An 11,774-nucleotide genomic window follows, 5' to 3' on the forward strand; every position below is an offset into this window, starting at 1 on the left:
TCATAGGCGTGAGGTCTTCTGACAACGAAAATACTGTGCTTGTAAGAGTTAAGTTTGTAATTAGCTTTAGCGTAAGTTTACAAAAGTAATTTTCAGTTTATTACCCTCACAGACATTTTTAAATTAATAATATTAACGAAGTAGCCGACTATTTTGGTGACGCAACTGCCGAATCAGTGTAGTTGGAAATTTTTGTACGGTGAGTAAGGGAGAGTGCCACGATCAATGTACTAGAAATATTGACTGGTGAGGAATGGGGGTGGGTTGGAGATGCATTTGAAGGTCACTCTCTTCATTTTTCTTGAATGACTCGAAAACTACGACCCCTAACGAAAGAGTATACTGTAAAGTATGTATGTAGAACTGTAACCGGATCCTAACCAAGGCTCGACATACGTTACGTACCAAGAATAATGTGGTACGTGTGCAATTTCTGGTTAATCCACCTCACAAGAACAATTATAAATTTAAAAATTACGGGGTCGCCACCAGCCGAAGCCCTCCCTAGCAAATAAGAAAAGGCCGAACTGGAAATTATCAGTTCAGTTAAATTAAGAATTTAATTATAAGAATACAACTTTTATTAAAGACACTAACAAGATGAATAGCACTGTATGTCGTAATCAGTGAACTTGTTTAATTAAATTGATTTTTCCTCCCATTTTTGTTATTCACAAGCAAGCAGATTAACTTAAGAAATCAGGGAATAGAAAATTAATTTGAAAACTGGCATCAATGAGAAAGGTAATGGACGCAGAGTTTATCTTTTACGTAGCACATTTATTTCGTTACTGAATTTGATGCACATCCTATGAATACACACGGATAGTGCCTGAATGAAAATTTTAACTAAATAATTCGCCAAAAATGGTAGAATAGTGCAATTAAAAAAGGAAAAACACACAAAAGGGAAGTGGAAGACAACAATTCAATCATACCCACAACAGAAATAGTTCAGAGAGATACCTATCACCATAATGCTCATGCACAAGCTTGGAAAGTGGTTTATCCGATTTGCAAGGTTTGTATAGTAGATATACGACGTGAAATCCGCGCCTGCCGCTTACGAACGGCCGAACTTCAGCACGTGGTAAACTTGATTACTAGCTAACTGTTCAGAAATTAGACATTAAACCAGGCACAAATGTAAAAAAAAATTAATGGTACAGTAGCAGAATCATTTTGCCGTCACGAAACCAACCGCTAGCTGCAGAGTATCCTTTCGCCACCGAGCTTCACCTAACTACCGGTGCAGCGGAAACTACCAGAGGGGTAGGCTTCCGCCACCAACCTGACAGACAAACCATCCTTAGACTAAAAGGTCCAGGTACTGGGATCCAAAGTTGGTCATCCTGTGCTACCCTCCAAACGAGAAGCAAACATCACCTGCTCCTAGCAGACGACAACCAACTCAGCGTCCCCACAAAAGAAACCCGAAACCACTCGTAAAAACACTCATTCAGTCACATTCACGCACACATAGGGTAGGGTGAAGGGAAAAACGTAATAAATGCAGGACATGATTTCCTATGGAACACAAAAAAATCAAACATAATATCATTCAATAAGCCTTACTTTGATTGCTCAGTCTTTCTGGGAGAGTTAATAAATTAGACCGCAATCGGGCGGTGGGCAGAATAGGATGCACAGAACCCAGTGAGACAAGCGTCTGTGAAACGACTCCACAGAGACGTTTCAATACAAATACAAAATTTCACTACACTGATTTCCCTGTAAACAGGTCCTGTTCATTTTTCTGTGGGACGAACAGTTTGCTCATAGTGAGCGAGAAAAGATGAAAATATCACGCGTTTTTATGAAGACCAGCTAGAACATTGCGGGTTGCACAAATGATAGCTGAAGGGGCAGCTGATTCATCCCGTCTGTATCAGATTTGGTTTACAACGGTCAATGCATTCTTGCAAAACATATATTTTTACTTCTCACTCCTTGACACTCAAAAGCACATAAGAGATATCGTCAGTCTCACTCCCACAGCCGACCGCTGTGGCCGAGGGGCTCTAGGCGCTACAGTCTGCAACCGCGCGACCGCTACGGTCGCAGGTTCGAATCTTGCCTCGGACATGGATGTGTGTGATGTCCTTAGGTTAGTTAGGTTTAACTAGTTCTAAGTTCTAGGGGACTGATGACTACAGATGTTAAGTCCCATAGTGCTCAGAGCCATTTGAACCAAGCCAATCACTCCCACATTTTTCTTTCCCAGGTAGCAGATCATACGTGCATCAGCTGTCGCACTCTCTTTTGATCTTTTTCCCATTTACAAGAGCGTTAGTGAGCACTGTAGATGTAGCGTGCAGTTTTGGTTACCGTCTGAGGAATGATATTGTTCCTCACAGACTTAGGTGGAATGCACAGTGATGTTACGCTTGTTGCCATCTTGTATAATAAAAGAAATCAGTCCTGAAGGAAATACTTGATGAAACCTGGAAGGTTTCTCTTGTTGTTGAATTTTTCATTATATTCTTTGTCGCACTACAGTTTAGTTATTTCAAGCTGCAGATCGAAGAGAATATCATCATTGTTCACTGAATACGTAGAGGAAAACAGGTGGAAATGATCCTGTATGCTGCCGCACCGTCAAATCAGAACTGTACTTCTTCCTAAAGATTACGTAGAATTGATGGTTAGCGTTCCAAATGTTAACACCAGAATCCTTCAATAAAGGTAATTACAGAAAATTGTTAACTGACTGCTCAAGGATTTCCATGGCTGTGCTGGACCAAAACCTATGTGCATCAGTTTTTGTATATATACATTGTATTGCATATCTTGGGAAAAAAATGGCCGGCCCCTGCGGCCGACCGGTTTTAGGAGTTTCAGTCCGGAACCGCGATGTTGATGTGGTCACAGGTTCTAATCTTGCCTCGGGCATGGATGTGTGTAGTGTCCTTAGGTTAGTTAGGTTTAAGTAGTTCTAAGTCTCGGGGACTGATGACCTTAGATGTTAAGACCCATAGTGTTTAGAGCCATATGAACCATTTTTTGAATTCGGAAGAAACTGATTATAGAAACCCATGTCTGGGACAATCACCCAGTGACGCTACTGAGCGTCGAAATTGCAGGGGCCAACGCTTCCACTTACGCCACGCCTTAGGTAATAGACCGGGTTTGTTCGCTCCAGTATTGTGACGGGCGTGGTCGCGTTCGCCGCCGTTTAACGCTGTGAATAGTATTTGGCCCATTGCGAGAAGTTCTACTTGCTGTCTGTTGGCGTGTACACACACATTTTCTGCCTAAGAGGTTGCCTAGCACCAGGCGTTTGTCCCTGTAACTTCAGCGCTTCGTAGCGTCATTGGGTGCCGGTCACAGACATGGGTTCCTGTCCTCAATTTGTTCCTCAGTACACAATAACAACCGCTCTTATTTCGTCAGTGACATTTCGGCACTTACTGAGTATTGATAAATTTTACAAAAGTATTTCAAGTTAAGTTACACATGTCATCCATCGCTAAGACCATTGCGCAGCAGGGGTGGCGCATTGTCGGAAGAGAGTACTGGGTGGTTATAATTAAGGTGCAACTACTCCAATGTGGGCTATAATTATCGTATAACAGCGAAACTTGGTAAAAATTCTGAACCGTTAATACGGAACCAATTTACGCCGGAAAAAATTGGTTCCAAATTTGGCCAACAGGTGCAAATCTAGTGCTGTGAATGCAAGAAAAACTGCAGAACTGTTTCCATACGTAATTGATTCGGAACGGTACATAGACAGAGAAGGTCACACAAGGAAGAAAGGTATAATATGACTTCTATTATTAACTATCACTCTCACAATTTGTTTAATATGAGCACTGAAGACGTGGACTAGACGCTATACAGCGCCGGATTTGCATCTGGCTGTCAAAATTTGAACTAATATATCTACTAAGTTTCGTTACCGTAACAACTGCGGCCCACATCGAACCCCTGTGACTGGTTGCACTTTAATTACAAACAGTAATTTTCTGCAGGTACTGCTCTGTCTGCGGTGTGAACAACGGATACATCACAGTGTGCGAGTGAATTGACACTGCAGCAGGAAATGTACTCCGAAACTGAACTACGCGAGAGAGTAAGATTCTTGTGCGCCAAAGTCTACAGTGCACGCTACTTCACCGTGGAATTCTGGTAGTATCTCGTGCAGTCGAAATGAAAAAGGTGACGGCGATCTGAGCGACGCTGTACAGACGTGGATGATACTGATCGGAAAGGAAGGTGCGACCGTACGGGTTGTATAGGAATGTGCACGTGGTGTGGATGACGAAATAAAATACAATCGCTCCCGCCAACTCGTCGAAAATCAAAGTTCTAAACTGTTCATAAGTTCTATATCAGCTCGGAACCCCCACGTGTTACTGCACGAAAAGATTTACCCACACATTACATAGCAGAAACACTCAATGGGCCCCTGGAAATACAGTTTGGCTACCTTTCGTCTATGGGGTGACAACTCTCATTCTCACAGTGTACCCAACGTTACACAAAAGTATTTGATATAATTAGAGTCATGAACTGCTACGCAGAAATCACATACGCACTCATGAAGTTTTTAAAGTTATACAAATTTGAGTTTATTTCCAACACTAACATAGAAAAATCGCAAGCCACAGTTCACAACAAATTAGTTTCAGAGCCTGACCGAGCTTCTTAAGATCTTCGAGGCGGTTGAAAAAAACCATGATTTATTGCGTGAGCTATTTTTAGAAAACCGTTAAAGTTCCACAGTATATCAAATTATGAGTTCCATAATGGCTACACTCTGAAACATTATAAGTGCGGCTTGTATTACACGCAACCCGAAAAAAATTACTGGACATGAGAATTGCCGAAATTCTTAATTTTAACCATTTATACACGTATGATACATCAGATCACACGGAAAATTTCCGAGAAATATTGCCTAAAAAATAGCTCTGAGAACTATGGGACTTAACTTCTGAGGTCATCAATTTCCTATAACTTAGAACTACTTAAACCTAACTAACCTAAGGACATCACACACATCCATGCCCGAGGCAGGATTCGAACTTGCGACCGTAGCGGTCGAGCGGTTCCAGACTGTAGCGCCTAGAACCGCTCGGCTACTCCGGCTGGCTTTGTTTGTCTACCACATTTTATTTATAAACAATAACTCCTATGTTTTTCCTCCATTTTCGGAATCGAAAGTGTAAATATCAAAAACAATTCAAATTATACATTAAATAATTTTCTATTTATCTAAAATTTAAAGTATCGCCGCTATTTTTAATATTTCTCTATTTATTTAATAAGAACAGCTGTTTTTAATTGCTCGAAACCAACTTTTCGACCTCTCAAATACGTTAATAATCTCAGTAAATCTACTATCACTGTCCGATAGAGTTCTATGAGATGTATCCGTAGACGCCTCGCTTGTTGCAATCGGCCAATGCGTTGCTGATATATACACTTTTACGGTGTCATAACTATTTATGACATTTATCTTAATATCTTACAAACTAATGTGGATATCAAACGCGCTTCTCCATAAGCGTAATAGTCCATCTTTTCCGCTTCAAATGAGCCTATTAGCTCTTCAGTGACACATATGGTTCTTTATTTATTAATTTTGGGGTAAGCTTTAATTTTGCATTGGACGCGAGAAGCGGCCTTGAGACACGAGCAGCCTTTGTACTGTCTAAGGAAAGGGTTTTCCCGGTCACGCGGTCACCTTAGCGGTCGGTGGAAGTCCTGAACAACCATATCTGTGGAGCGTTGTTTGAAACCGGCTCTCCACACGCTCCTGTCAAGCTGATTTCAGATGTCAACACGAGTACGACCCGCTCTTAGCCGCCCCCTTGCGTCCGCGGTCTCTTTCCTTTACAATAGGCATCGACCACAGAGGACAATGCCCAGGCAATCGAGGAACTGATTTGCAGCAATCACAGATGCACCAACAATGAGGACGTTCACACAGCGGTTCTCAAATGGCTCTGTGACCAAGCAGCACATGTCTATCTTTGAGGCATGGAACGATTGTCAGAACGATCCGACGTTTACAGATACCTGCTGTTGAAAAATGGTGTCATGTATTTGTCACTTTGATGTGTATTGTAGAATTCAATAAAAGTTACTTCACCTGCCATAACAATGTGTAGCTTATTTTTTGAAATCCCCTCGTATTTGTGAATGATACGTGTCCGAGAAAGATAGCACCGTGCACTGTCGTAAAATGATAGAAATACGTGGTTGCACTGGTGAGGATGCTAGAACTGTTATAAAAATAACAACGACACAGAGGTGGTTGAACATTCAAATGGCTCTGAGGACTATGGGACTTAACTTCTGAAGTCATCAGCCCCCTAGAACTTAGAACTACTTAAACCTAACTAACCTAAGGACATCACACACATCCATGCCCGAGGCATGATTCGAACCTGCGACCGTAGCGGTCGTGCAGTTCCAGACTGTAGCGCCTAGAACCACTCGGCCAATCCGACCGGCTTCTCGTTGAATATTAATATGATATTCAATGAAAGAATAAGTAAAGTTCTCTCTTCATAGAAATTTTCTGTCATGTTTACGAGAGTGAAATGGCTTCCAGTAGATACAAGGACTAAAGAAAGACACAAAAGGTGTCTCTCCTGAGAGTCATCAGGGACATTTTCTGGTGTTTTGGCAGACGTTTGCAATGTGTAGCTGGAGTAAGCCCAAAGAAATACCCTCATTATGTCTTGAATGCGACGTCTAGGTTCAACGAAACGTGTCTGTTTCTTTCACGTAGCAAACAAAATGATTTTTAAAGCAAAATTTGACTTGCCCATTCAGTAGAGCAGTCGCAAATCAATACTGTAGCAGCGACTGAGCAGCGCTGCTCCATAACGGCATCAGTCAGTGTGGGCCATGGCGGTGCTGCCGCTGCTGGAGTACTGGTTATTCTTCGTGTTTTTCAGTCGCTGTTACTACAATATCGATAGCACGAATATCGCACTAAAGCAATTTTGAGCTGCTCTATTGAATGAGAACCTAAGATTCCGCTTAAACTTTCATTTTGTTTGTAATGGGAAACAAGCCGAGGCTTTTCGTTGCACGAAAGATTGGTGAACAGTATTTGTTGGAACCGACTCCACTACATGTTGTAAATATCGACCGAAACACCAAAAAATGTGCCAGACGACTCTTAGGAGAGACACCCATTTAACTTATATATTGGGTGGTTTATAAGGGTAGCCGAGAGCGCTAATGCGCTGCTTTCTGCACTTGGGTTGGCGCACCGGCCGCGCATCGATCCGCTTGACGGATTAACGACGAAGGCCGGTGTGTTGGCCAGTCTGGATGTGGTTTTTAGGCGGTTTTCCACATCCCCCTAAGTGAATACGGGGATGGTTCCCACGTCCCTCTCAGTTACACGACTCGGAGACATTTGCAGACGTTCACACTATTTTATGGTTTATACTAGATGCAGACAGCTGGGGAACACTAATTCCATACTGGGGAGTACGGGGTGGCGACAGGAAGGGCATCTGTCCACCCTCTGACACTTTCTTTCTTTTCTTTCTTTTGCGTACGCCATAGTCCTGCAGCGATCGCAGGGTCGGCGTGGTTAGAACGGATTTGGCAAGGTAAGTTTTTAGGGGTGGCTGGATGCCCTTCCTGCCGCCATCCTGTACCCCCAGGGATGAAATCAGTGTACCCCAGCTGTCTGCCTCTAGTGCAAATCGTGCAATAGTGCGAACGTGCGTCAAATGTCTGCGATGCATGTAACTGAGACGGAATGTGGGGACCAGCCCGGTATTCACTTAGTGGGATGTGGAAAACCGCCTAAAAACCACATCCAGGCTGGCCGGCACACCGGCCCTCGTCGTTAATCCGCCGGGCGGATTCGATCCGGGGCCGGCGCGCCTACCCGAGTCCAGGAAGTAGCGCGTTGGCGCACTCGGCTACCCTGGCGGTTCTGTCTACCCTCTGTCACTAACACAGCCAAATCCATAGTAACAAGGCCGACCCCATGTTGCAGTGGGACAAAGGCCAAAAGAAAATGATGATGATATTGGTTAGAATTAAAATGCAGCTACTCAAGGAGGTCCAGTGTGGGCTGTAACTATCGTATGGCATCGAAACTTTGTGAGCCGGTGGGTTTATGGCCCCAGAAGATATCTATTCTTACTTCCATCGTTGATCGTTGTCCCTGTGCCTTGTTCTCTTTGCGTCCTTGGGGCTGGTTATTTATGGTGGCACGCATGTGCAAGTCGAGGAGAGTGGGTCCGCGCATGAGCCGAGGCAGTCTGTGATGTGACGTGCTTTCGATGTTGTCGTTGTGGGGAGTTGACGACATCATATCACGTGGCACGGCCGTGTGCCGTGAGGACCAGTTGAGTTGGAGCAACGAAGAAGCATGGGCCACTGCTGGAAATTACTAAAGTTGTATTGACACGGCTGGCCGGGGCGACCAGGATTTGCTAATACCTCGATAGCTACGTGGATGGATGGCGTGTGAATTTCACATGTAGAAGAAAAAATTAATCGCCAAGCTTTCGTGGTGGATTCCTCTTTCTATATAAAGTGAAAATTATTGTGTGCTTAAGGACTGTTGACTGTTGCAAAAAAATGGCTCTGAGCACTATGGGATTTAACATCTGAGGTCATCAGTCCCCTAGAACTTAGAACTACTTAAACCTAACTAACCTAAGGACATCACACACATCCATGCCCGAGGTACCCGAGGCAGGATTCGAACCTGCGACCGTAGCAGTCGCGTGGTTCCGGACTGAAGCGCCTAGAACCGCACGGCCACCGCGGCCGGCGTTGACTGTTGCAGTTGCTCGTGCTAGTGGCCAGAAAAACATTCACTGCAATGGTGGCGAGGCGAATTACGTTCTGGAACAGCCATGGAATTATGTTACTAAAGTGGCTAGAAATAGCGCCTCGCATTTGTAAGTTTGGATTTGGTGCTTAGTGGTAGCTGAAGGTGGCTGATTCACTTGAACGTCATTTGTTAATTTAGTTATAGATTCAGAATTTTCTGGTTTTACGAATTGGTGGTAGTTGTTGTTTCTCAATAATTTCTTGTGTGTATGGAAGGCAAGTGGCCATGATAAATATAGGTCACATTGTGTTTTTTGGTCGGATAGAGGGCGTGTGTATTTTGGTCTGTGGCCATAGGGGCCGCGTTTATCGCATTAGCGACCTATTGAAGTGACATTAGGTTTCTATTGCAATTTCAAATACCTATCTGAAGATTGATTGTCACGTTAGGACGTTAGGTACTGCGCGTTTGATTTATGTGGTGTCAGCCATTCAGCAAAGACAGATTACCTTGTAAGGTGGACCTTAAGTCATTGGGTGTGGACTGACACATCTTTTCGCGTAGTATCTAGATATTTTATTTTTTTTCGGATCAAAGCAAACTAAGAGCCTTAATTCTGTTCATTGGTTAACTTGTAATATGTTTATATTAAGGTATTACTCATATATACTGGTGTAACTTGTATATACTACAGTGTGTCTGCCGCTCATGTTTTGCTGTTTCAGGAAACGTGTATAGTGGTCGACGTGAGCAAACCTCGCCCCGCGAGCTTGTAGTGTGACAGAAATCTCAGGATTTGAACTCAGGGCCGTCCGGGCCCCTTTAATGCGCGATTTCTCTATTCCATTCAACGAGAGGCTTGTTTTAGGCAGAACATTTCCTACTGCGAAAGTTGAGTATAAGTTCACCCTTTGGATCGTGTGTTTGTGAAATCGTAATATATTAACGTTTGCTCGCGTCCATCAAATTGACGTTTTGCCTTAAGCTTGCATAAAGTATAGAATATTCCTGGCGTTGAGTGTAGTAGAATGCTAAGTGTAAACAGAACAATTAGTAGTACCCTTCAGGTCAGATAGCGTGAAGTTAATTTTACCTTTTCAGTAAGTGTAAGACTGAGTGAGAAAGGCTATAGACGACATTGTAAACATTTGGTTATCTATTTCATCTATTATTTTGGTTGTTGTTACCGGCACGTAAAGGAGCCGTTGTCACAAGTGTGACGGTTAATATTGTAAATACTAATTGTGGATAGGGCCTTGATATGCAAATGTTGTCAATTGATTATTACTGCTGATGAATTCATGTGTATGTGTAATCAATAAAGAAGTGTTGCAACTACAAACTGGTTGTGTTACTGGTATACAAAGTTAGGGTGTGCAATCGCCACTGGCTAATGCGTTAATGCTAGAAAACAAGTTAGTTTCATTTGTGGCCACCACAAATGAAACTAACTTGTCAGTGTTAATCGGTTTCGGATTACCAGGTGCAAAACGGCACCTTACACTGTACAACGGTAAATCATCCACGATGCCATCTGACAAGCCATAATGTGAGTGAACAGTATGGCTACCGAGAAGAGAGACCGTGTGCCGTTAGTGATACTGTATTATGTGAACAGCATCAATTGCAGTGCTGCATTGAGTGAGTATTGCTGACTGTAAAGAGGGGGACCGATGTCATTAAATGGTGTGAAGAAGGTCATAAATTCGAAAGCACGGGTGAACTTGGTCTGACCTGGTGGAAGTTATTGAGGAGGTCACTGTTACTGTAACTGATAATGCAGCACGTGCCCCAACTAGTCTCAGTGCAGTGAATTGTCCCTGCCACAATCAACAATATGGAAAGTCTTGCGGTGTATGTTATACTGGTTCCCGTACCAGATCCAGACGGTGCAGCACCTGAAACCTCTTGCTCTGTGCCAACTTCTGAATCTCATATTCAGTTTCTGACACGGTTCGAAGTTGATGGCATGTGGCCGGGCAGCATTCTATGGGACGATAAGGCAATTTTACACTATAGGGTGCAGTGAACACATAGAAATGCCGAGTTTAGGGTACTGTTAAATAACGTGTCGTGCGTAAAGAATCATTGCCCTCGCCGTATGTGAATGTTTGCTTGGATTCACAACCACCTTCGTTTTCTATCCAGAGGGAGCGTCAGGTGTACTGTGACATCTGCGTGTTATCGAGGCGTCCTGATACAGTATGTTCAAATTGTTCCACCGTGTGTAAATTTTTAAGGGACCAAACTGCTGAGGTCGTCGGTCCCTAAGCCTACACGCTACTTAACCTAACTTAAACTAACTTACGCTAAGGACAACACACACACCCATGCCTGAGGGAGGACTCGAACCTTCGACGAGGGCAGTCGCACGGATCGTGCAAGGCGCCTAAGACCGCGCGGCTACCCCACGCAGTGATACACTAAATGATTCCAGTTTTGGAAGAACGCAACTGTGTGGAAACCACTGTTTTCATGTAATATGGGTAATACCCTAAGTCGCTCTCTCAGTGAAAGATCTACTTATCTCCAGAGGTTGTCCGATGCATGGCCTGCAAGATCCCCTTATCTGAATCCAACTGACTTACGGCTCTGGGAATATCTAAAAGAATGCCTTTACCAAGGGCACGTTCCTTCTCTACCTCATCTAACGGCCAAAAATACATGAACACGTTGCTCTGATTCCACGGGAGCTGCTCCGAGCAACAGTTGATCACGTCGTTTTACGGACGCAGCATCTCGTCCACGTCACCAGCGCTCATTCTGAAAAAAAAAAAGCAACTGTATAAGCGGTGGTTAATAATACGATCAATATTCTGCCTTTTTCTCTAGTTTGATCTCTCCTGCTCACTTCCCGTTCTAATCCACGGAAACATTTCTGTACGTCTTTCTTGCATTCACAGCGCTGGATTTGCACCTGGTGGTCAAAACTGTAATTACTTTTTTGCAGCGTAAATGGGTTCTGCATTAACGCATTAGCATACAACGAAATTAAGCGCGAAAAGGT

This window comes from Schistocerca americana, chromosome 3 (assembly GCF_021461395.2).
Source record: "Schistocerca americana isolate TAMUIC-IGC-003095 chromosome 3, iqSchAmer2.1, whole genome shotgun sequence".
NCBI lineage: Eukaryota > Metazoa > Arthropoda > Insecta > Orthoptera > Acrididae > Schistocerca > Schistocerca americana.